General features: G+C 37.0%; 1 long non-coding RNA gene across 1 annotated transcript in view; it reads right to left on the bottom strand.

Annotated features, from left to right (window-relative positions):
• Positions 1-4414: 4414 nt before the first annotated feature.
• LOC144240585 (uncharacterized) overlaps positions 4415-27071 on the bottom strand; it is a 32979-nt gene continuing 10322 nt past the window's right edge. Inside the window, exon 5 of the long non-coding RNA XR_013337765.1 lies at positions 4415-4860. This is a non-coding gene — a long non-coding RNA (uncharacterized LOC144240585). The remainder of the gene's footprint in view (positions 4861-27071) is intronic.

The following is a 27071-nucleotide window of genomic DNA, read 5'->3' as shown; positions in this document are numbered from 1 at the left end:
GCTGGATCTAATAATTTATCCCACATGCCCTCGAGGTAATTCTGATAATGTTTCATATTTGAAAATCACTGGTTTATGGTAAATTTTGTCACCAGTAACACATGGGTGTTTTTTCTTTCTTTCTGTTCACACCCAAACTCTACCATATATTTTTGGTTTATTGGAAAATTGAGCAGAAAGCTTAGAAAGTTCCCACATATCTTCTTAACCCTCCATGATTAGTCTTTTGAAAGTGACAAAATGTTTGCTATGGTAGCTTTTGCGTCTGAAACAAATGCATAATAAACGTCACCTATAGTATCATCAGTATTAGATATTTCTAGTATATTTTTCCTTGTTTTTTTGCCTTGTTTATTTCATCAAAAACTATGGGTGGAGTTCAATAGACAGTTTCTCCTATTTTTTTTTTCACCTAGAAGGGGAAATTATCTGAATATATGTTTGGCAAGCATTTGCCCACAATCTTCCTGTTTCTATTTATTTGAGTGTATAAGTATGTGGTCTAGTGGAAAGAAAATTTTCTTAGGACACATTTTTACTTTTGATACCTAATACTTGCATTACCTGATATAAAAAAGGGAGCATTATTGGACAGATTTAATTGAGACGTACGTAATATCTTGTAGGCTGTATTCTACTTTCTTCACTGTGGCTACTTTTGAAAATGTCTGATAAGAGTCAGCTATGTGCTACTTTAAGATGTGACAGGAACTGTGTAAAATGATGACTAAAAAATTACCTTCTGATCGAGGTTTCCTTGCGTACCAAACAGAGTCCAAGTAAGTCATTCAAAGTTACTGCTAAACTGCAAATCGAAGCTGCATAGTAAATAGGAATGGAAATCTCGTAGGTCAGTGTAACTGGAGAGTAGGAAATGTATACGCTCTTTGAAGGAGATTTCTCATTTCGAAATGTGATTGCAAAATGTTTCCTTCATTTTCATGTAAGTTTGATTTTAAGTACTTTCAAATTTTGTACACCGCACAAATCAACTTAGGAAATGGATACCCAAAATCTTATACCTCTATATTCTAAAAATATGTCTGCCTTTGTGCCAATACAAGCAAAAGGACTTAGCTGAAGCTGCAATTTCAAATTATTACTAAATTCAAATCTCTTTCTGCAGATGTGCTTATATAGAAGAATATTATTATATAAAAATATGTAATAGATAAAATATGATATCCATCCAGGAAGATATTTGAAGTCATAATAACAAGTATATATTCATATTTTATTTACATATACACACATTTATACATATGTTACACATTATATATACATATATCCACACTGTATATATTTATTTTTGTAAAATTTTTAATTAACATTGATTTTTACTACTTTTTAAATGTTTATTATTTTGAGAGACAGAGAGAGAGAGAATGTGTGGTGCACAAACGGGGGAGGGGCAGAGAGTAAGAGAGGCAGAGAGAGAATCCCAAGTAGGCTCCACCTCCAGCACAGAGTCCGACATGAGCTGACATCAAGAGTTTAGACTCATAACCGACTAGGCAACTCAGGCGCCCCTTTTTATTACTTCTTTAAAAATTTTAGGTCATAGTTGCCTTAATTACGTTCGTGAAATTCTTTGACCGCATTTTAACGGCGCATATAACGTAGAGTATTTAGCTATTCTGTATAAGAACAGCAGACTTAAAATATAACTTTTTAACTATATCCATTCCTATTTCCTGCAAATGCTATATATCCTTTTACATCTTTATTCTCTTCAGTAGCTGAGGTATAAGATTATTTTAAACTTTTTGACGCGTGAGTTTCTGCCATCGATTTTCTGTTGGCACTAATCTTCATATCTGCCCTTTACTACTCGTCTTTCTAGCACAAGATGCTAGAACTGGAAAAATTTTCTCTCCCAGCCTCCCTCGCCAGCTGGTTTCCATTTAGGTTCTGCCTGGAGGATGAACTGGCAAGATGAAGATGAAAAGTAGTTTGTTTCTGGCTCTAGCCGTGGCTGCCAGGAGACTGCTACAGGCTACGCGGGGTTCTAGAACATTGGTGGTCCGGGCAGCGGCAGCGCGGCCTCTACCCACGCAAACCTGCCGAGGCGCCTTCTGTGGTGTGAATGGCACTCACCCAGCAGCACGAGCCGTGGCAGAAGCTGGTGCCAGCTCCTGTGTTTTGGCAGTTATGGACCTCATAGCTGCTTTAGTATAAACTCATTTCTCACATGTGCTCCTCCAGCCCTTCCAATACCTTTAAAACCAGCTCTTTCGGAGCTCTTTTCTCTGCTTGAAATATCTACAACAGTTTCTCTTCTCTGGATTGAAAAATGAGCTAAACATGAGAAAAACCTGGCTTATTCACTGGGACAATTAGTAGACAAGACTAGTGCACGTATATAGACCTCACACCATGTCCCAGGTGACTTGACACAGAGAATAGCCTGTTAGTTTTGATGATATAATTTAGAGAAAGTCTCAGTAGTGAAGAGAATCAACTAAGATTTCCTAGAACCTCATTTGGCCTTCATAGATAACTAGGGAGACTGCAATATTGGGAATAAAATTTTAAAAAGAGCCTTTTATTTCAAAATAACTGTCTTCAAATGTGTGTCCATGAATGTGTGTGTGTATGTGTGTGTGTATGTGTGTTTTATATCTACTCTGAGTCACTTATTAACAGGTTATCTTGTTTACTGTATTAAATATGCATCGATACTTAAACTGTAGACTTAGAGCCAGGATATTTTGGCTTAAGCCTGGGCATTTCTTCTGACCCACTATAGGCATGTCTGTGACTCTAGAAATCGCAGCAAAGAAAGTTGTTCCTGAATAAAACAGTGACTGTGTTCACAGCCTCTGTGAACATATTGGCTATTTTTCTCTGTATGTGAAGCTGTGAAATCAAGAAATGGCTGGGGAGGAGGGTGAGAGATTTAAGAAACATACAGTGGGATAAGGCAGAAAATGGAATCAAGAGTCATGAGTTGGCAGTTGTTACATGTTCACATTATTGCTGCACTGGTTTAGAGACACTGCCCCTTGCTTCTCCTCACTGTGCCGTGACTGTCATACATGCTGATGAATTTGTGCAACAGAACAAGAAATACAGAAATGTTTTTTTTAGAAATTTTATTGCATAACAGAATCCACTGGAAAGCTTATTAATACATGAGTTCAGGTATACCACGCTCAGATTTTTCTTCATTGGATCAGTAGATCACCCAAGTTTCTAATTTTCTCAAATGTTCCAGAATGTTCTGATGATGTATGGGTCTGCCCTAAAGCAGCATTTTGCACAATTGTTTCTGGTTCTATTTAATTGAAATTTCCTTTTCACTTGTTTAAATCCCCAATTTCTGAGCCCAATCCCAGATCATTGAATCAGAGTCTCTGATTCCAGGGTGTGGAATTCAGCAATTAACTGAAGGGCTTCTTATTCATGCTTAATTTTGGCACCCAGGCCTAGTGGACAAGGTTGGTTCAAGGGCAAGTTCTGCACCTGCTCGCTCTCTCCCTGACACACTCTCAAACACTTTGCATCTAATTTCACTGCATTCCTAAAATAAATTCTGTCTCTGTTTTAAATTAAAATTAGAGACAATAAAGTTTAAGATGCAAATACCTGGCAAAGTTCACTAACAAGTAAATCATGATAATTTTTCTAAGCTCTACTGAGTTGAATCCTGGATTCTTCTAGGCTTTCTTGGTAGCCACTTCTAAGCTTGGTGTTTTTCTCCCATTCTCCATGGGGTGCTTTTCAATTTTCATTTTTTTAAATTAATTTATTTATTTTGGGGGGAGAGAATGTCCCTGTGGGGGAGGGGCAGAGAGAGAGAGGGAGAGGGAGAATCCCAAGCAGGTTCTGTGCTGTCAGCACAAAACCCGATGCAGGGCTCGATTCCAAGAACTGTAAGATCATGACCTAAGCTGAAACCAAGAGTCAGATGCTTAACCAACTTACCACCCAGATGCCCCACAATATTGATTTTACTTGACAGCATTTGTCACTTTTGGGTTTTGAACTTGCACAGTTTCCTCCACTTAGAATAACTGCACTGAGTCACTTACCTGGTCCACACCTACTTATCCTGCTGAGTTCTTCTTCAACATCACCATCTCTGGGAAATATGCTCTGGTCTCTCATGTGCAGATTATTCACTGCTCTTTATATCACACCCAGGACCCTTCCTGTCATATATACCACACATTATTCTACGTGTCCACTTACTTGTCTTAGACTCCCCTTAGATCAGAGTTGTCAAACTTCTTCTGTAAAACACCAGATAGTAATTATTGCAGGTTTGTGAATCATGAAGTCTCTGTCACAGTTACTCAATTCTGCAGTTGCAGTGTGAAAGCAGCAATAGAGAATAAAAATGACTGTTTCAATAAAATTTTATTTACCAAAACAGTGGGGAGATTTGCCCCATGGATTTGAGTTTGCTGACCCTTGCACCAGACTGTTAGCTAAACATGTCCATTCTCATTCATCACTGTAGGCTTAAACAAAGCAGCCCCTGGTCAGTGGTAAACATATCATACAGATTGGTTGAATTTAATCTGTATTGGGTATGGAATTTGGTTCAGCTGAGAGTAAGCAAACAAGGAAACAATAAGTAATCAGTGGTTTAAATAAGATAGACGCTTATTGCTCTCTCACTTACAAGTGTTCTAGTGGTAGGCAATCAAAGCTCGTATGGCAACTTCGCTGTTCTCACTCAGTGCTTTGAGTCCCTGGTCCCCATTTTTGTGTATGCTCCACCATCTTCAACACGTGACTTCCATCCTCCAAGGGCCTTCATTTGCACATGCATGAGGAAGAGAGGAAGTTCATTTAAGGAGACCTCCTGGAAGTCTGATACATGAAATTGTCCAGAGACTTGGTCACATTTAGCTACGAAAGAGAATGGGAAGCACAGTTGTTTAGCAAGGAGCACTACGATCCGCTAAAAATTCGAGTCCAATTGCAAAGGTACAAAGGGAAAATGGATGTGGGCATTTAACATGCATGTTAATGACTGTTACTGGGGTCGCTTAGTATTTTGTTCCAATGCTATATCTGTATGTCAGAAAACAAAGCCCAAGTATCATTTCCCTGGAATGAATGAAATGTGGCAGTGGAGAAAAGCAAATGCCCTCCATAACATCCCTCCCCATCTTATGATATATTAGTTCATAAACATAGAAAAATAACTGAAGCACGTTTCAAAACTTTGATTTTTGAGTGACACCAGAAGTTCACAAATGAGTGGCCCTTCTGAAAATTTCATTTCATGATTAATGTGCTTACATTTACTCTAATCTCTGATTTGACACTTCAGAAAGACAAATAATGTTTGTGTTCAGCCAGCTCCACCTACAATTTCTACAACTGTTTTTGTGCATGAAAGGCAGCCTGAAACATGCATAATTACAAATGTTTACATCTGTTTCCAATCTCTAGGCCAGAGCACAGAATTACTCTTGTACTGAGGCTTACACAGTGGTCCCATTTGTTTATTTATGTTTTGGTTCTTGAATTATATGTAAACATGCACAATGACAACGATGTTACAGTATCAGACATCTGTCAGATGATGAGGTTAGTACACAGGAAGAGATTTGGCCTTTATGAAGAATAGATATTTGATCTTCACCAGAAAAGTTCTGGGGTTTCTAAAAAATAGAAACCTTAAAAATAGAAACTTTTAAACCTAATCGGTTTGTTTAATGAGTTCCTTTTCTTTTCCTGTACAGTTTTGTGTTTTTTCCCTTTATTATTGCATTTGGGAAAACAGGACTATTTTCTTTCCTCTCTTTTTCTCTGTCTACCTATCAACCTACCTTCCTATGTATCTACGTGTGTACATTTGGAATTTACTTAATAATCATGAATCCTCTTTACTTATGACATTATTTCAATACTCAAATTTGATATATTGTAATCTTTTTATTTGAAAAGAGAAATATTTAAGCATTTTGTTTCTTAGATCACCATTTTACCATAATGACCTTGCTTATCATTAGAAGCTATGACCTTGGAATGTTGGTCTTATTTATTATTTCACTAATGGTTCTTTGATATTAGTGTATCACAAAGAAAATAACTATTTTGCAATCTTTATCATTGGATTTATTTTTATTCTTCTTCTATTCTCTAACATTTGGTCCTCTAGCTTTAGTATAGAATGATTGCACGCAGATGATCACACACAAATCTTGTAAAAATACAGACTCCTGGTCTGTGTGCTAAGAAATCTAAATTTTTATTTTATTCTATTTTAAAAAATTTTTTTAATGTTTATTTATTTTTGTTTTTTTTAATATTTTTTAAATTTATTTATTATTTTTGAAGGAGAGAGAGACAGAGTGTGAGCGGGAAAGGGAGCAGAGAGAGGGAGACCCAGAATCTGAAGTAGGCTCCAGACTCTAAGCTGTCAGCACGGAGTCTGATGCAAGGCTTGAACCCCCGAGCTATGGGATCATGAGCTGAGCCAAAGTTGGACACTTAACTGACTGAGCCTCCCAGAGGCCCCAGAAATCTGAATTTTTAAATATTTAAATAACAGTGGTCTGTAGTCCATGCTGTTAGGATACTGGGTCAAAGATGCTAAGTACATTTGCCTAGCTGTTCATATCATTTTCTTCACGTAATGCATGATGTGCGTGTGTGTGTGTGTGTGTGTGTGTGTGTGTGTGTGTGTGTTTTAGTGGTTTGGGGGATGTTTTTTCCCTTCTTTCTACATTAACATCTTTAATTTCTTGGGCTGCTGCTCTGACATCTCCTCCCCATTAGAAAATCCTGGACTAACCAATTTATATGAGGCACTTTCAGTACTAAAGTTCTTTCAGCAAAACTGCACTGTGTATCAGTATTTTTGAAGCAGTTTGTTATAAAAATTAGCTTAAAATCTTTCTCAATCATAAACTGCTTTAGTTGTTTTTCTTCTTTCAAATTGCATGGATTTGTTTAAGTATTAAAACTTGAACAGTAGGCTTCTTCGAGGGATTAGTTGTTTAGGCGTTATAGAATTACCAGCAGTTGGAGAATGTTAGGGACTACTCCTGAACATGCAATTGAAGCTGGATAAATGTTAGCAGATGGATCCACCTGGTAGTATATTTTTATTAGCATAAGCAATGGCAAAGGATTACAGGAATTGGCCCTTGTTGCCTTTAACAATCTATTCAGACAAATGGTACAGTATACAGTAATGAAATTTTTCAGTGTGTAGGCAAATAATGGTAAACTAAGCTACCATTGTCTTCTGAGGTATCAGGGCACAAGAGTAGGCTATGTTCCAATTCTTGTAGGAAATGAAATATCTAGAACCGAGCTCATACTAGGAGTATTAGGCCAACAACTTGGAATAAAGACAAAGCAATAATTTTCCTTAATTGACCTAGAAGAACATACACTGAAACTTTTTAACTCACTTGTTGGAACATTGTTAGAATTGGACTATCAAATATGGCTTCCAGATGTCTTCAACAATGATAGCAGGCATATTAAATTCAAAAAATTGCTATGGCCTTGCATGTGTGTGTGTAATCAATTTTAGATAATTATTGATGACTGGTCATTAGTTAGCATGATATTTGATAGTATATTCCGTACATCTATTTTAAGAAAATTTTTATTCAAAGTAAGGTAGATTTTTAAAATACATAAAGTTTGGTTCTTACTAATTTCTTGTTAATCTATATCATTTGTCAGTCCACACATTCCCCCCTTTTATATTTTTCAATATATGCATGAAAAAGGAATGAAGACAAAGTAATTGCCCACTTTTAATAAATTTGAGGGAAAATTCTATTTATGAAGGGATGTTATTCATTCAAGGTAAATGACATGCTGCCTGAATTAATATCTTCATCATAAAGTAAGTACAAGTGGAACTACTTTTCCAGAAGGCCAAAGTCCAGAATTGAATTACCTCTTACAGAAAGAAGTGCCACAATCAGCCAAATCAAAGTGCTCAGAATGATTTTGCAGTATTCTAAAGGAAATCACTTCTGTAGACATGATAAAAGCATACTCTATCCCTCAAAGGTAAGCATAAATGCTGCAAAACCTATAAAACCAGATGCCAGTGACATGAGAACACACCATTCAGAAGAAGAGAAACTGTCAGGCAAGATGTGTTCTATCAGGTTTCCTCCACTGTGGAAACATAAAACTTAAAAAAAAAAAAGTTTACATTATCTTCTTCAAAGGAAACCACTTCATTTTTTACCATTACCCACTCTTTCATGCTCATCCTTCACAATTAATTATTTGCCTGAGCATTTTTCCTCTTCATTAAACCTTTCTTCTTTAGAGACAAAAGTGAACCTTTCCAGAGTTAAACCTATTTTCCGTGCATCTTGTTTGTTATCTTCAAGGTGCCATCAAATAACCCTTCTTGAAGTATTAAAAATTTGAGAACTGGTTTATGCTTAGTTCTTATTTCTTCATAGTCATTATTTGATTTATCACCTGTGTGTTGTCTTCAACAGTTCACCAAAACTTCTAAAAACATCAGTGTCACCCAATTTCTAAGTTCAGTAATCTTCTGTGAGTCCTTACTCCCCTTGATTTTTGTGTCATCCACATATGGACACCACCCCATTACAGATTTATTCTCTTTGGCTTCATGAATAGGTAGTCCCTCACTAGTTCTCTCTCTGTATCTGACTTCTCAGGTTTATGCTCCTTTCCTAACTCTTCAAATGCACTTCATCTCTATCTTCCCTGGTTCTCCTTTTGAGAGTCATGGTGGCAACTAACACCTCTTTGGGGCTGAACCACCATCTGTATATACAGTCCAAATCTCAGGAAGCCATAGTCTCATATTTTCATCTGTATTCTAGACATATTCCTTCAGAGTCTATGTAAGAGAGTAAATTCAAGATATTCAAAATTGACTTTGTATACCTTTTATAAATTTACCACATACATTACCATATTAAAAGCTCAAAAAAATCATACACACACGTAAATCTTCACTTAAGTTCTCCCAATTATGTATGAAGTTAGATTGTTTTTTTTTCCTATCCAATGTTTGTGATTTTTTTTTTTCTGAGAGAGAAAGAGAGAGACAGTGTGAGCAGGGGAGGGTCAGAGAGAGAGGGAGACACAGAATCCGAAGCAGGCTCCAGGCTCTGAGCTAGCTGTCAGCACAGAGCCCAACGTGGGGCTTAAATCCACGAACTGTGAGATCGTGAGCTGAGCTGAAGTCGGATGCTTAACCGACTAAGCCACCCAAGCATCCCTTTTTTTCCATCCAAAAACCACATTTTATTAGCCTTAGAGTCTTATCGGTTCCTCTGTTGAAATTCAACTTTAACAATTTTCTGTGTTTATAATACCATCATCTATTACTATCATCTTTCATATGTATATGTATATATATATATATGTCTTATTTCCCTTATCAAATTGAAAGTTCATGAAGGAGAATTCAATTTCTATTTCTTCTGAATTTCTTAGCCCAAAGCCAGACACACTTAGTATTTGCCATTATTTAAGTAGAAAATAAATTCTTCTGTTAACATAAATTGTATACTTAGAATTTACATTTGGAATAAAAAACATAAATCACCTCCTTCTCCTTTACCCTGAAACTTAAAACTAGACAAAGTCTTCATCACTATCCTGATTTCTAATCACACTAGCTACAATCATCTCCTAACCCCTCTACATCAAACCAGAATATTGGCTTCATTTCTGACTGGGTCAGTTCAGCACCATGAAAGAGTGTGGAGGCACCACACGTGTGCCTATATTCAGACAATTAGAGACAAACATTTCATTTTTATTGTGGGTTTAGAGTGTTCTGTTGCAATAAATCTGTATTTCCAACCATTAGAGAGAAAGTAAATAGAGACACTTTAAAACCCCAATGGGTGTATTGCAATGGAGACATGGTTTAGAGACCCCAGGCTCTACTGATCTTGAACTTCTTAATTTGTTCTCCCTGTACTATTCTGAAGGGCTTCAATCAGCAATGAGTTCTAATTGTTCTACTGAAGACCTTCTGGGTGTTACCTGAAACCAAGTGACAAATTGGAGAAATGTTCTCGTGGCATAAATGCAAAAAGAAAAGAATCATGTTAGAAATTAGGAGTGTGCCGGAGCACCTGGGTGGCTCAGTTGGTTAAGCGTCTGACTTCAGCTCATGATCTCACGGCCCGTGGGTTCGGCCCCATGTCGGGCTCTGTACTGACAGCTAGCTCAGAGCCTGGAGCCTGCTTCGGAATCTGTGTCTCCCTCTCTCTCTGCTCCCCTGCTCACGCTGTCTCACTCTCTCTCTCTCAGAAATAAAACAAACATTAAAAAAATTTTAAAAAAAGAAATTAGGGGTGTGCCCATGAGGAGATCCCTATCTGAATATTTGTCTTGTTATGTACTTTCCTCTCCCCAGAATGAAAAATGTAATGCAATTGGCATGAACATTTTACTTTAAACTACTTTATTTTTCTTTATACACAACTTTCACTTATTTCTTACATTAATTTCAATCTAAAGAGTAGCAACTACATTATGCTCCTCAAAAATGTACTTGATTCACATTTCTGGAATCTAAATTCTCGTCTGTGAAGAATCCAGAGCAAAGTCTGCAGTCCTAACTATCATAAGAATATCAATTAGATTAACCACAGTATCAGACAAACATTATTAGCTCTGTCTGGATATGTGGATACTGTACTGAACTATTTTTTACTTTGGGAACATGAATAACCTTTAATTGATTTGGCCAGTCATTGGCACACCTTGGCCTTTGATAGCTGTCACTGTGATAAAACTTGAGAAATTTTACTTAACCTATAGCCAAACTTTTCTTTTTTTTTTTTTTTTTAATTTCCTGAGTGTGGTTCTATCTTCTCTGGAAAATATCCCCAATTTCTTACAAATCATCCTTTTAATCATGGGTTTTCATTATGAAAATCAGAGATTTTCATAGTTTTTTCCCCAAGTTTGTAACCCATTTCAAGGACCTGGTGCCCTGGGGATAAACTGATGGCCTGGGGACGTGGAAAACAGTACCATCGTGTCTTTCTTCTCCAGGAGGAGTTTCTCTATTTTTACATGATGAGATTTGAAATGTAGCTTTTGAAAGCCATTCATACCTCTCTTTAGTCATCTAAATACTGCAGAAAATGTCTTATGTTCAGCTATTTACTGACCTTGCTCTATGTTCCAGGGTTTTATAAGAGTCTAATAAAAACGTAAAGGCTTATACTCATCCCAGTATAATGATATTTGCAAATCAATGTTGACTCTTGAAAGTCCATATTATGTTCATCAGATTGCTGAGAATCTTGTCCATTGTTTCACAATTGCTTGATTCCGTTTTTAAAAATTATAATTTGTTTGGTGTTCATATGTGCCATATGAATTCTCAGCCACAGCCTCAGGAGAATCTAATCAGGTTTGAATGTCTCCAAATACAACCAGTATAAACTGTTCCATGACACTAGGTTAAAAAACAAAACAAAAAACCTGACTCAAGGTAAGGAGAGAGCTTTAAAATCAGAGTAAATATTCCGAAGGCCCCACTTCCCGACTAAAAGAACACAAAATGCCTATTATTTGAAGGAATCCTCTTCACTTAATATCTCCGAGAAAAGAAGAGTCCTAGGGACTCAGGGGTGCTCCCTGGACCAGAAAGCCCACACTGCTGTGGCCTCTTGCCCTTGGACTCAGGCAGAAGAAGATAGCCTGGATTTAGCAGGGCTCGGGATTTCAAGGTGGGGGTCTGCCTATTGGCAAAGGCATCTATGGCCCAAGGCAGAGTTAGAGTGAAGGGATAGAGCACATGGTATTGGGAATATATATTGGGATTTAGGGAAGCAATATCCAATAAGAGTAGCAAATGTCTATGCCTGTAAGTGTAGAAAAGAAATCGAGTCCTGGGGTCTTGCTACAGGCATTTCTGTAATAGAATCAGCAAAATATAATCTAAAAAGGCTAAAACTAATAGCAGAAAAAAATATTACCTTGAAAGATATCACCCTTCACCAAGACTGCCGCTGAAAGTCCTGGAAAATTTTCTCCTCGAAACTAGCTAACAGATTGACCTCAATATCTGTACTGTCAAAATCTTATCTATGATGCTTCAAACAAAGAACAAAAATCAAAACAAAAACAAAAGCAAAAACAAACAAAACAACAAGTAACAAATATTTACCCTCAGGTAAGCAAACATTTGAAAATAGTGAGTTGCATTGCTCAAGGACACAATCTCCCCTGAGAAACTCTGTTTCACATTCTCTTTCAGGCTGATACAAACTCTCCAGCGAAGATTTTTAACTCTTGCTCATTAGGATCCTGTCTAGTAGCTGTCGCGGTCTAGGGTCTCGTAGCGTCGTCCGTAGCAACATCCTCCATCTTCACGAAACCTCAGAGGTGAATCCCCTACATTCGGCCTTCCGCACTTCTACCGGAACTCTAGGTCTCAAGTAGGTGTGTATCTTTGCATCAGGTGTCTTCAGGCTGCATGTGAAGAGTGCAGCTCCGGGCCAAAATCTTCCTTGTGATCTTTTGTGCCTGACCATAGGCAATTACAAGGTTTTGCCTGGCAGGCCTCAGGGTGGGGGGCGCCGCGCTCCCGGTGAGGTCTGGCGCATGATCGGTGGACTGCAGCTTTAGGAAGGCAGTTGCAGTCAGGGACTCAGGCTCACATGCATACTGTGCACTTCTACTCCCGGTGCCTCCCTTCAGAGGCCTCTTTATTGGAGGGACCAGACTAAGAAGACACTTTCCTCTACTCAGAACTTCTCTCTACTACTAGCACCTCATCTCCTCCCTCTCCCCCTCCCCATCCCCTCCCCCCTCACTCTGTTGGTTCACAAAATGACAGAGGCCTTTTGTCCAGAGATATCAGCAGTGAGAAGATTCTGTCTGTGCTGATGCACTTGACCCATGCTTGGTGCCCATTCTATGGGGAGAAAATGGAGCATTACAGAGCTGGTATACATATTTGCCTATTACTAACTCTATTGTAGCAAATTAATAAAGTCTTGGTTATTACTTTCGTCTTGGCTTGTTGTCCTAATTAACCCCTTAGCCACCTGGCAGCTTGAGAGTAGTGTGAAGCACAAGGTCTCTTCCCCAGAGACTGCTGCGGCTTAACGAGATAGATGGGGAAAATGTGTTAGGAGGGAAAGTTCCACCTCTTTATTCAGCTAGCAATTAGTGTATGCAATCTAGTTTTTATCTATACTGAAATTGGCCAACTGCCCAAAATATAATTATTTCAGAACGTGAGACTTAAAAAGGTAAGAATAGCAGATGTCTATAAAAACACAACTTGTATATTCCTTTGATAGATATTCTACTCTCTTGAGAATTATCAGGACACTCTCACTGAGGGCCTCTGATGAAGTGAAGCCAGTGCTTCATATTGTGGGTGATAGGGTACAAATAGTTGGAGGGAGAGAGTGCACATAATATCCGCCAATTAATATGAGAAAGCTGCAGCAAGTTTCCCCTCAGTGCTGTCGCTGACACCTTGAAGCTCAGGCTGGCTGATGGAATGCAGAGGAGAGTGGTAAGATGACAGAAAACATACACACTGCCCCTCATTTCTGCCTCGGGGATTCTGAAACCCTTGCCATTTCTTAGGTGAGCAGAGTGTCTTTTGCTCTGGTGAGATGACTCTGGATGGCTCCTGGATGGTGGCTGGTCATGGGAATGAGCAAGCTATGTTTAGACACTAGAATTCCAAGCTCTAGCCCCCCATTCCTTGAGAAGAGAGAAGGGCTGTAAATGGAGTTAATGATCCATCGTGCCTCTGTGATGAAGCCTCCATAAAACTCCCAGTAGTATAGGTTCGGAGAGCTTTGAGGTGGGTGGACACATCCATCCAAGAGGAAGTCACACCCCAACTCCATGGGGACAGAAGCTTCTGTGTCTCAGGACCTTCCCAGACCTATGTTATCTCTTCATCTGGCTGTTCAACTGCAACTTTTACCATATCCATTAATAAACTGGTAAATGTAAATAAGTGTTTTCCCGAGTTCTGTGAGCCACTCTAACAAATTAATTACACCTGTAGAGGGGATCGTGGGAACCTCTGATTTGTAGCCAGACAGAAGTGGGTACCTGAGGAACTATTACTCGTGATTGGCGTCTGAAGTGGGGGTAAGGCAGCCTTGTGGCACTGAGCCTATAACCTGATAGGATCTGACACTATCTCCAGGTAGTGTCAGAACTGAGTTAAATTGTGACACCCTGAGCTGGTATTATGGAGAATTGCTTGGTGTAGAGAAAAAAAAAACCCACACATTTGGTGGCCAGGAGTGTCAGGAGTGTAGTGTTCTGTGCAGGTGGTAAAGGAAAATGGAAAAGGGAGAACTGTGTGTTTTGTTTTTTGTTTTGTTTTTGTTTTTGATACAGGAGTATTGAGGAAAAGAGGGAGAACTAAATAAGGGAGAATAGTACATTCAGGGTTTCTGATATATAAAAACAACCCTATTGCTGCTGACCCAGAGGCCTCAACACAGTTCTGCAAGTCATGTTGCTCATCAGGAGAAGACCCTCTAACAACCTTGGTTCCCACAGACAGATCTATACTGCTAGGCAGGCTGTGTACTTCCCAACTCCAAGACATGATGCATGTATACACTTCTCAAATTTAATGAGTGTACAAATCACCTGGGATCTTGTTAAAATGCAGATTCTGAGTCTGTATGTCTGGAGTGGAATCTGAAATTTCATATTTCTAAAATGTTTTTAACGTTTCTTCATTATTGAGAGGCAGAGAGAGACAGAGCATGAGCATGGAAGGGGCAGAGAGAAGGGGAGACAGAATCTGAAGCAGACTCTAGGCTCTGAGCTGTCAGCACAGAGCCTGACCTGGGGCTCGAACTCACAAACTGCGAGATCATGACCTGAGCTGAAGTCGGACACTTAACTGACTGAGCCACCCAGTCACCCCTGAAATTCTGTATTTCTAACAAGCTCCCTGAAGCTCCTTGACCACTGCTGGTCAAGGTTATAGGCTATAAGGGAAAGGCACAACTAAAATTGTGCACTGTACTGCCTGCACAAATGTTCACAGTGACCCATTTCATCAGCACTTGAAATCCTGCAAACTATGTTACCTATTGCATTTTCATAAACTTCTTTTAAATATTAAAGGAAAAACAAAACACAAATTCTTCCCTTTCACCTACAATGTTTTCCCTAACACTCATCTAAAAACCAGCTCTTTACTGGCCTAATTTACCACTCTTAATCGAGAAACCAGGGAGCTCTCTGTTTTTTGCTTTGCGTTGCTTTGGTATTTCTCTTCTTTTCTTTCCTTTCCTTTCCTTTCTCTTTCTTTCTTTCTTTTGTTCTTTCTCTCTTTCCTTTCTTTTTCTTTCTGTCTTTTATTCTTTCCTTCCTTCTGTCTTTTTTTTTAAATTCTATCCATTGGAAAACCATTTTCTTTTTGCATTAGAGTTCAAATCTACCATTTACTTAACAATATGTGTCCTCAAAAGGACTATGTAGTTATTCATCATTACTGGAATAGTGTCAGATGCCTTTCTTCTGAATATTCTATTATTATGAAGAGTGTCCAGTGTTTTCCGCTCTGTTTTCAATGGGCAATAAGAATGAGACATCCTTCCTAAAACTAAGATCCCAGATCCCAACTATAGCTGCATTATAGAAGTGAAATTTTATTCACAGGCTCTTTCCAGCATACATGTCCTGAGGATTACTGTGTACTCTTCTCAGAGAGAAAAATAACTCCTATGTGCAACATGGGGTTGCACATATATTAATGCTTGCCTCAGGTCCTTGGGGGCTACCTGCTTACCTCTTCATTGTTGCCTGGCATAAAGTGTAGTTATTAGGATCCTAGTCCCAATAATATACAATTGATAATCATCAAAATTTCAAGATGTTAAAAAAAAAATAGCCCTAAGCCTGGGCTATGTTTTCAGTCATTTGAGCCACAGAATAGACTTATGCTTCCAGTTGTAATAGAGTAAGAGGAATTATACTTATCCTACACCTTTCTATAATTAAAAACCTGGACAATATATACAAAGCAATGGTTTTCAAATATTAGACAACAGGGCAGCAGAGGGAAGTCATTTGGAAGGCAGAAAAATATGCCCAATGGCCCAACTAGCAGAGATGGAGTTGACATTTGAGGAGACAAAACATTCAAACAAATGAAGTGGAGTAGAGAAGAGAGTTGGACACAGAGAACTGGAGATATGGAACAGAGTTTTCCTGAACAACAGACTAACATGTGAGAAAACTACATAAGGCTGCAGAAAGAAGACAGAATCACTACTGAGGTCACACAGAGCTGGTAATAGATCATGTTTTCAAGGGTGAAAGAGAAGAAGGACATCAAGTTGAATACTCAGAATTTCATTGCCTTCCTACTGGAGCCAAAATTGCCTAGACTAAAGATTATATACTGATCTTGCCTAAAACAGCTTACATAACCAGCTTTATGTAGCCAGGTAAATTATGTATGTGTTAAAACAAAGATAAAACATATTTAAAGGGATGCCCCCCAAAATATAGTATGTATAAATAAAATTTTACAATATCTGGAATCCAGTAAAAAATTACCAGTTATGCAAAGAATCAGAAGGGTACAGCCACTAGGATGGCTCAGTCAGTTATGTGCCAACTCTTGATTTTGGCTCAGGTCATGATCTCATGGGTCGTGAGTTCAAGTCCACATCATTCTGTGCTCTGACAGTGTAGAGTCTGCTTAGGATTCTCTCTCTCTCTCTGTCTCTCTCTCTCTCTCTCTCTTTACTCCACTCACGCTCTCTCTCTCTGTCCCTCCTCCACTCACACTCTCTCTCAACCTCTCTTCTCTCAAAAGTAAATAAATAAAATTTTTTTAAATTACACAAAAAAAGTACAGCTTATACAACAAATTAATTCAGTCAATAGAAATTAACTTAAGGGGAACTTGAGTGACTCAGTCGGTTAAGCACCTGACTCTTAGTTTTGGCTTAGGTCATGACCTCCAGGTTCATGGGTATAAGCCTTGTTTCAGGCTCTGTGCCGGAAGTGCGGAGCCTGCTTGAGATTCTCTCTATCTCCCTTTTTCTCTGTCCTTCTCCCACTTGCACTGTCTCTGTCTCTCTCAAAATAAATAAATAAACTTTAAAAAAATGAATTTAAGATGATAGAGATGCTAGAACTATCAGACAGGCATTAAAAAAGCTACTTTAAATATATACATAGCATATGCTCAAGAAATTAAAGAAAAACATGATTATGTTAATATTTAAAATGAGTGAAATTAAACTACTGGAGATACAAATACACTGATATGAGAACAGATTAGATGCTACAGAGCAAAATATTAGTGAACTTGAAGACATAGTGATAAAACCTACTTAATAAAAGGTAAAAAGACTGAAGAATAATGTAAAAAATATCAATGAGTTATGGGGACAAATTAAAGAAGCTTATTACATAGGATTTAAAGTCCTATAAGCAGGAGAAATATTTTTTAAAAATGGTTAAAAATTTTCCAAATTTGATAACACTTTAAACCTACAATTCCAGGAATTTCATAAAACCCAAACAGAAGAAACATTAAAAACTATCCAAGGCAGGGACTCCAGGGTGGCTCAGTCAATTAAGTGTCCGACTTTGGCTCAGGTCATGGCTCGTGAGTTCGGGCCCTGTAGTCTGTGTTAACTACTCAGAGCCTGGAGCCTGCTGTGGATTCTGTGTCTCACTCTCTCGGCCTTCCCATACTAATATGTGTGCTCTCTCTCCATCTTTCTTTCAAAAATAAATAAACATAAAAAAAAAAAAACTACACACAAGGCATATCAATGATAAAATTCCTTAAAACCAGTCAAGAATGGACCTAAAGTTTGCAAAATGGAGCAGCATAAAATAATCTCCTCACTCACACTTATTTGCCACAGGTTGCATGAAAGGGAAAAATTATATATTTCTGTTGCAAAAGATTAATTAGGAAGACCCTTTTATTTTGATAAATTTTTATGTTAGAATAAAAGCCCAAGCATAAGACTAAAAAAGGCATCACAATCGTTGCTCCCACTTCTACTGGCAGACCGCAAAGCATTTGTATTTTCCAATTAGCCAGTTTTTCATGTTGGTTTCTTAAAAATTAGAAAAAAAGAAAACAAAAATAAATACAAAATCTCCCTTGTGATGTCAGATAATAACTTTAAAAGTTCTATTCCCACCCTTTTGGTGATTCCCTATAACATGGAATTTGGCATTATTTAAAATCGATTTTTGGGGCGCCTGGGTGACTTAGTCGGTTAAGCGACCGACTTTCGCTTAGGTCATGATCTCGCGGTTCGTGGGTTCGAGCCCCGCGTCGGGCTCTGTGCTGACTGCCAGCTCCGAGCCTGGAGCCTGTTTCAGAGTCTGGGACTCCCTCTCTCTCTGACCCTCCCCTGCTCATGCTGTCTCTCTCTCTCTCTCCTAGAAATAAATAAAACATTTAAAAAAATCAATTTTTATGTGAGGAGGGAAGAATAAGATTTCCATTTTTCCTTTGGTATTTACATATTGTCCTTTCTGTTAGATTTGGTTTAGTCTTTGTTTCTATTCTTTCCACTCTGCTCCATGTGGAACAACAAATACTGAATACACACGATGCATTTATGGGTTCTCCAGAAACACTAATGAATGAAACAAAAGCAATCCTCCCCAATGTATATTCTAGAATTTTACACTCTAAAAACATATTTTAAACAAGAAGATCTAACATTAATTTTTGTAATGATGTTATTCTAATAGAAAACTAAAATAAGCTAGTTTTTATTTTAATTAAAAGAGCTCCTTTTTCTGCTGCGTGTCTATTAAAGTATAATTTTCAGGCAGGTTAAATCGTGACTATCATACTAATATGAAATGAAGAATCTTCAAAGATTTTATTTAATCCACTAATTAGTAAGAGAAACAGCAAACTATTAAAATCAATTCAAATTAGAATTCTAGAGATTTCTGTACAAATCCATTTGCATCGCCATGAGCAAAAATCCTTTACATGGCTCTGTAGCATAATTCCAGGAAACATTTGCATTATTTCAGTGTCCTTCAAGTTAACTTCTATGTATCACAAGTGGGTACCCTTGTAGACTCGAATAATTCCACAAGGTCAGTTAGGGAATTCCCAGTATTTCATTCAAAGGACACCCAGTAATCTCTTTGTGCAAGACTTTGAAATGTGCATATTGGCAATTATACTAGTGCTATGAGAACTTTGCTAAAATTCATTAAAATGTCACCATAAACTAGAAAAAAATTACATTTTATGTTTTTTAAATTGATTCCTCATTAAATTGGACCTAAGTGAAATTTAAGTGAATTCTATAGAGAAAAGCTTTAGCATTTATTTGGTTAAATTCTATTTAACTTGTGAAAGTTACAACATATAGATTCTCAAAAAATAAGTGGACTTTGACGCCACCTGAAATTAAACATTTATATTTGGAGGTAAAGATATTAATTGCTTCCCAAATTGGAATAGTATTAGCTAATTTGAAAGAAGGTAAGAAAAATGTTTCACTAAAGTTTAATGACTTTGTAAGTTTCAAGGTAATATACCAAAAAAATAACCATAACCACTTATCTCTTATTTTGCCTCAATGATTTTTTTCCATATTTTTTTTTTCAGTTCAGTAACTGGAGCATGAAAGGGATGCTTCTTCAATTTCCTGGGTGTTTAAAAAGTAAAAACCAGATGATTTAAGTACTAAAATGTAGTTGAAGTTTGAAATTTATATTTACTATTTAAATTATAGATGTGAACACTTGAGACTAAAAAACACTGGTGTCTGGGATGCCTGCGTTCAGGTCATGATCTCGTGGTCCATGAGTTCTAGCCCTGCATCAGGCTCCGTACCAACAGCTCAGACAGAGCCTGGCATCTACTTCAGATTCTGTGTCTTCCTCTCTCTCTGACCCTCCCCTGCTCACACTTTGCCTCATTCTCAAAAATAAAATAAAAACATTTTAAAAAACTGATGTCTTTCTAACAATTACCTTTGTTTGTCTTGGTAGCGCTTGGATGCATATTGCCAATCCTATGTCAAAAGCTAAATGAAAGAAAACTCTTAGGCTTTTTTTTTTTTATGATTCTTATTTTATTCCTATTTTAAACCTAACTGCAACCTTTAGTTTCACACAATTTCAGGATTATTTATGTTCATATTTTATCTACAATAAGCATCTAAAAATGCAGAAATGAACTTTCAGCCCATGATTGTTGCTTTAATCCATACTCAGAGATAATATCACCTTATCCGTATCTCCCGACATCAAGATCCGTGCAGACCCAGCAATTTCTTTTTCCCTACAATGAGAAGGGGTTAATCCATCTTGTCTGCTAACCCCAAGTACATGGAATTTTTCACAGGCAATTACAGTGACAGAGAAATATCTAATTCCCCCCTCAGCATCTTTGGGATGCACCTTGTAAGCTGTTTTCTCTGGTACCTCTATGCCAACTTTGTTTCTCTGCTCTGTGACTACAGAGTCGTTTCATTTCAAGTCACGGATTCTGGATACCAACCAAGCTGGCAAATGAAAAATAACTCAGCCGGGGCCATTTCACTCACCAGTGATCCCTGTCTTTGAGATAATTCCTCCCTGAGGTTTCTTTCTCTCCACTACTGTGTTCTTAAAGGCCCAACACAGGGCAGCGGGCTGGTGCCACTGTCTAAGGTTTCAATTAAGACGTGTAGAGATATCAAAGAAGTAACGCGCGGGCCTCCGCAACAATGCCTCATGCTTCACCCTCGGTTCTAGTTCAGAGATGGCAAGATGCTTGAAAAATGTGGTTTCATTAATCCCCACCGCAGACCCTGGAGGTTGAGAGGACAGACGGGGAGCCAGCAATGGGATCAGCTTTGAATAGTCTCTCTGTTGCTTGTGTACATTTGGAGCTGACTGTGAAATCTATGTGGACATACTGAACCCCCTAGTTAACCTCATGGTGCAAATGTGTTGATCAAAGGCGCTCTGTCAGTATCTGATTAAAAGCCATGTAAGAGCACTGAAGACATTTCCTTCTGGTTAACAACTCTGATTGCAGGGGGCTCCTGGAGTGAGTTTTCCTCTTTGCAGTCAAGCAGGTCCCCCGGCTCTAGGGTTTCCCAACGGCGCAGCTTCCTGTTGCTGAAGGCTTCAATTCATTCACAGCTTGTAAATCAGTAGCCTGTAAATCAACAGATTGAGCTACTACTGTTTAAAACACAGTTTCCTCAACAAGCTTCCTTCTGGTTTTGTTTTCATATATCAAGGGCCTTAAAAAAAAAGTGTCCAATTTTTAACACCTGGACCGATGGGGACTCAGCAGGAGCGGCATGTTATATCAAGCTCTGCAGTTTTGTTTTTGTTTCAGCGGAGCAAAGATTTAGTGGCTGAAGTCAAGATAGCAGTCACTTAGAGGAATGATAAAGGCCTGTTTTGGGGGAAATGGAAAAACACAAACGCCGCATGCATCTCAGCAATGTTTAATGTCTGATAAGAAATAAAAAGCTAAAACTGAAATGAAAATCAAGACATATTATTATGTGTTTTCTCTTCTATGGGAAACATGTGCAGATGATATTTTTAAATTGATATTAGGTGCTTAAGCCAAATGTTTTGAATATTTTATATGATTTGATGTCTATTGAAATAGGATCAATAGCAAGAGGAGTAGCTAATTACAGGCATAACGGAAAATGTGTCAAATTTCTAAATTCATTCATATTAGCAGAGTGTATTAGATGGTAATAACAGTACCGTATACTCTAACAAAATATTATAATAAACATTTACTCATTATTGCCATGTTTATTTGAGAGGGGCAGAATTCTGTGACAGACCATTTCTAAATTCTAATGTTATATTCAGAGTCGACATTAAGCTTGGATATCTAGCATCCAAAAAAAATGAATGATACCATTTTATCCTGGTCCCTCCATTAAATGAACCAAAATAATATAGAAATTTTATTTATGTCCCTTGCAGGAATCTGAGACTATCTGCATATTGATTCTATTTATATGGTAGTCTCTAGGCTCTCTGATGAAACTATTTTTTTTTTTTTGGAAGAAATCTTTCAAGGAAAATTAGTAGTAGTAGTAGTAGTAGTAATAATAGTAATAGTAGTAGTAGCAGTAATAGTAAAACAGACTTAGATTTAAAGATTTATTCAAGTTCTTGGAAAGGAGTTTTTATAAACCATATATTTCCCTCTAGGGTACAGTGGAAGAAGAAATCTTGCTCTATTTTGGTAAAAAAGGCTAAGGGCTTCACTACCAGCATGCAGCATTGCCCCTGATGGACTTAGTCTAACCTCCTAGACAGGGAAGTCTCCTCTGGGAGGAGACTACATAGAGAAAGTCAACTTAGGTAAAGTCACTTAAGGGCCATACCTTATTTGCAGGCTAAAAAAAAAAAAAAAAAAAGTTTCCTTTTAGCACACAGATGCTGATCATCAAAAGGATCAAGTGCACTCAATGGCAGTGGTGAAGCAAGAAGCAAAAACAAGAAGCCATCCAGAGCTTCGAGGGATGAAGCCTACAGATGATGGGAAATGCCCCTTCCCAATAAAAAGGAATGAGGGTTACAATTAGCATCCTGAGCTTACCACCTGGAGAAAGGGAAGTTGAATCAAAATTCCAGGACTAGATTTAGATGGGAATGTTGCTCAGTGTAACAGTTGTGAAAGCTCATCGTGTCTATGTCTTATAGCTGATGTCCTGGCAAATGGCTTTATATGCCCATACAATTAAGTTAGTAAGCAACAATAGTCACAAATATTCCACCCACTAGTCTTCCACGCTAATCTTTATCTAATTGTTTCCCTTCTCCTCAAACCCTCCCTATATCTCTACCTGTCACCTAGCCACTTCCTACTATTTTTTAAAACACCCACTCTCAAGAACAGCCTGTCCAAACCTTGAGTTTTTATTCAGTATTCAGTCCACATGTAAGCCTTTAAATAAACATAGATTTCCTTTTAATTCATCTCATCCTTAACAACAACAGTTATTACTGCATTTTGTGCTCAGTCCCCAAACACCAAAGATATAGGGTTGCTCCCTCCTTATTCTTGTTCTCTATGGATGGTTTAAAGCTATAGTAATGCTACTGTCATTTTAATAACTTTTCTTTTATGACATTGTCACATATTTTATAGCATGACATGTCTTACTCATCAGAGTCAGCAGTAAGAATATACTTCTTCATTGATTAGATCCCTTCCAGTCTTCCTTGTTACAACTTACATTTTGACTTCATATAACTCTCTAGTTACTAAACCCTGAAATCATTTAAAACATTCTTATCTCAATATTACATGTTGACTGAAATATCTCACATTTCCGTTGTTATAATCTATCTGGTTAACCTATTGAGCTGTGTATATGCTAGGTAAGTCCTACTTCCACTCTTCCTGTAGAAATTCATCAGGGAATTAAAAAAAAAAAAAACAGAGGGAGGGAGGGAAAAATCAGCAACTAGAATCATTATGAATTCATTCCATCTATTCTACAAAATATGTCATCAGTAACCTAATCTATCTCTATTCTGTGCGAAACTCAACATTACAATAATTAAAATAAAACTGCAATGTAGAAGCTGATTCCAATCTCTTTGAGTTGAAAAAAACCCTAAAGGAAACATTGAAAACCTATCTGGGTTTTCTTATAATGCAGCCAGGTTAAGAAATAATATTTCACATAAGACTACTATTATTTGGGGCAATTTTTCCAAATGATATGAGGATACATATATCTACACACACACACACACACACACACACACACACACGTCCAAGGTCTTGAAGAAAGAAATCAAACTTCTTGATATTCACTTTATAGGACAGGAGGTTTAACTTACGGAGGTAAAAGTATTAATACGATTGCTGCCATATCTAGATGACATCATCTCTTTATTCATCTAGCAAAGATGTAATTTTGGTTAGTCTTGTTCTAGATTCTAAACACATCTTTAGTTTATAATGTCCACCAAAAGAAGCACACTACCAATTATAATTCATTAAAAAATAAATATGAGTTAATAGTATATTGTGAAAATATTTATTTAATCTTAAATTACACTAATCAAAATGTAGTGTCACTATCAAGGAACCACAAATATATTAACCACTGTACTTTTAATTAGCCAAACACTTTTGATAGATTTTTTTAAATGCTGATTTATTTTTTAAAGAGAGAGAGAGAGAAAAGAGAAAGAGAAAGAGAAAGAGAAAGAAAGAGAACATGAGCAGGGGAGGGCAGAGAGAGAAAGAGACACAAAATCTGAAACAGGCTCCAGGCTCTGAGCTGTCAGCACACAGTCCAACTGGGGCTTGAACTTGTGAACCTTGAGATCATGACCTGAGCTGAGGTCGGACGCTCAAGTCATATAGGCACTCCATTTTTGACAGATTTTTAAGAGAATGCCAGTAAGTAAGACTAAATTAGTGATAGTAAGAATGATGTGAAACCTAAAAATCATGTCATATGAAGAATGTCTTAAGGGACCGAGAGCATATAGCTAAGAAATATAAACTTAGGAACAGGGAAAGGCATCTTGCAAATATCCAAACAAGAGAGGTTAAGTTTGATTCAGATAGTTTTAGGAGGGAGAACAAGGACCAAGCATTAGTAGATATAAGAAAGAAATTTTGTTTCAAAACAAAACAATATTTTAGTGTCTAAAATTAGAATGATCTGAATCATCATTAGTTAATTCCTATCACTGGAAGCATTTAATGAAAGTTGGGTGGACGACTATAGCATGTTGTAGAAAAAGCCTTTCTTTAATATGAAAGTTTGTAGCATAATTCAAAATAATTCACTTCCAACAGATAAAGCATGACTACAATATCAAATCATACTGGTTACAGAAAGGTGTATAAACTAGAGACCTCTGCTTTCCACTCTGTCCCTCCCTAGGTTCTAGACTCATTCTTTAGAGTTACGTCTGTTACCACTTTCTCATACATTATCCAGGGATATTCTATCCATATGCAAGCATTTTACATAATTGGTATATTCTCAATGGACTTTAAATTCTCTTTCCCCTTACCGATAATTCCACATTACTGCTTAAAACACTGTCTTAGTCCTCATAGTAGCCACATCGAGTTTCTTTTAATATAAGAAGAATAATGTGTTGGACTAGTCTCCTATTGTAATCATATGGGTATCTTAATTCTTGTTCTGTGATAAACTTAAAAATAAAGATCTTTTGCTTATATCTAAATATATTAGAACATATATAGGAAAAATTCCTGAACATAAAATTTCTAAGTACAGAAGAATTTTCATTTAAAATTATGATAGAATTTGTCTCGCACAGATTTACATTGCCCCGCACACAAAATTGTACAATTTAAACTTTCACAAAACAGTATTTCTTGTTTCATTTCTCTTAACATAAATGAAGTTGGACATCTTTTTCTATTTAAAAAATTTGTCTGAATTTTTTTCTAGTCACTTCTGTTTTCAAGACCTATACCATTTTGTTGATGAGTCCTTGATCTTTTTCATACCAATTTGTAGGAACATTTAATATGTTAAATAAATAAGAATTGAACTATAATAATTGATACAAAAATGTTTCCAAAATTTCCCTGTCTTTTGATTCTGTTTATGCCATTTATTTAGAGTTTATTAAGTTAAATTTATCAATTGCTTTTCATGATTTCTGGAATTGATACCATAATAAAAATTCTACCTCCTCATTCTAATTGTATTAAAACATCGTCCACTATTTTCTTTGAGTGCATTGGGGTTCAATTTTCAGAGGATTTAAACATTAGTACATAAGAATTTTTTGTTGTAAGGAGTCAGATCTAAATATTTCTTAGATTGGAGCTCAGTTGTTTTAATGTCAATTAATCCACCTTTTCTTCACTGACATGCAGTGACACTTTTTGCTCAACATTTTCTCTAACATATGTTGGTGTATCCATTCATGGGTCAGTATCTATCATGGCATTTCAAATATTTTTAATAATTGTTTGAGCTAATTTTGTCCAATTACTTTTAATTTTCAGATTCTTATAGCTATGATTGCATATTTTTTCCATATAACTTTTAGAATCAGCTTGGATTAATAATAAACCTAGTTGTGAATTCTTTGAATTATATTAAAGTTTTAGGTTAGGTTTCAGTAAATTCCAACCAAAAGGATAAATCTGGCCCTTCCCTTGTTTTATTAAATAAAATTTTATTGGGATACAGACGTATTTATTCATTTAGGTACTATCTATAGTTGTATTTGTGCTATAGCAGAAGAGCTAAGTAGGTGTGATTAAGATTATATAAACCATCGGGGCACCTTGATGGCTCAGTCAGTTAAGAGTCTGACTCATGGTTTCGGCTCAGGTCATGATCTCTCAGTTCATGAGATTAAGCCCCGCATGGGGCTCTACACTGACAGTGCGGAACTTGCTTGGGATTTTCTTTCTTTGTCTCTCTGCCCCTCCCTTACTCATGTGCTCTAAATAAATAAATAAATTTTACAAATTATATAAACCTTAAAACCAAAAAGTATTTAATATCTCGACATAAACAGAAAAAGGTTTTCATCTCTGTTGTAGATTAATATCCCATGGTTTAACATATTTTCAAATTCCTGATGCAATCACCAAATTTCACAGGCTGACCACAATAAAACTATATTTCTTGGACTTATCATTCATTCAAAACAATTCAGCAGAGCCTCAGGTAGTTCTCATAATAGCTACTCAGCAACCCAGGTTAACAAAAGCTTTATCTCAAACTTTGCTACCATAAATCTGATAGAAAAAAATAGTAACAGAAACCTGATAATTAAGCACTGGCACTTAGCTCTTTCCTGAAAATGACATATAAAACTTCTCATTTTTTATTGGCCAAAGCAAGTCACATGACCATCTTTAACTTCAAGGGAGTAGAAAGTCAATTCTATCATATGCCCAGGAGAAAAAATATTTTGGTGTAGAGTGTTAATAATTACCATCATTAATGTAGAGGCCTGCCATTTCTTGAATATTGAAGCATCCCATTCAAGAATATTCTATGCTTGGAAAATCATTAAATGTTATACCAGATCTTTTCATTGTATACTCATTTATTTTCTTGAACCAACTCTTAAAACAATTTTTGATACATATACTACTCTCAGTACTATCA

The sequence above is a fragment of the Crocuta crocuta genome, unplaced genomic scaffold (genome assembly GCF_008692635.1).
Source record: "Crocuta crocuta isolate KB4526 unplaced genomic scaffold, BGI_CrCroc_1.0 scaffold6, whole genome shotgun sequence".
NCBI lineage: Eukaryota > Metazoa > Chordata > Mammalia > Carnivora > Hyaenidae > Crocuta > Crocuta crocuta.
This window is presented reverse-complemented; position numbering and strand designations above follow the sequence as displayed.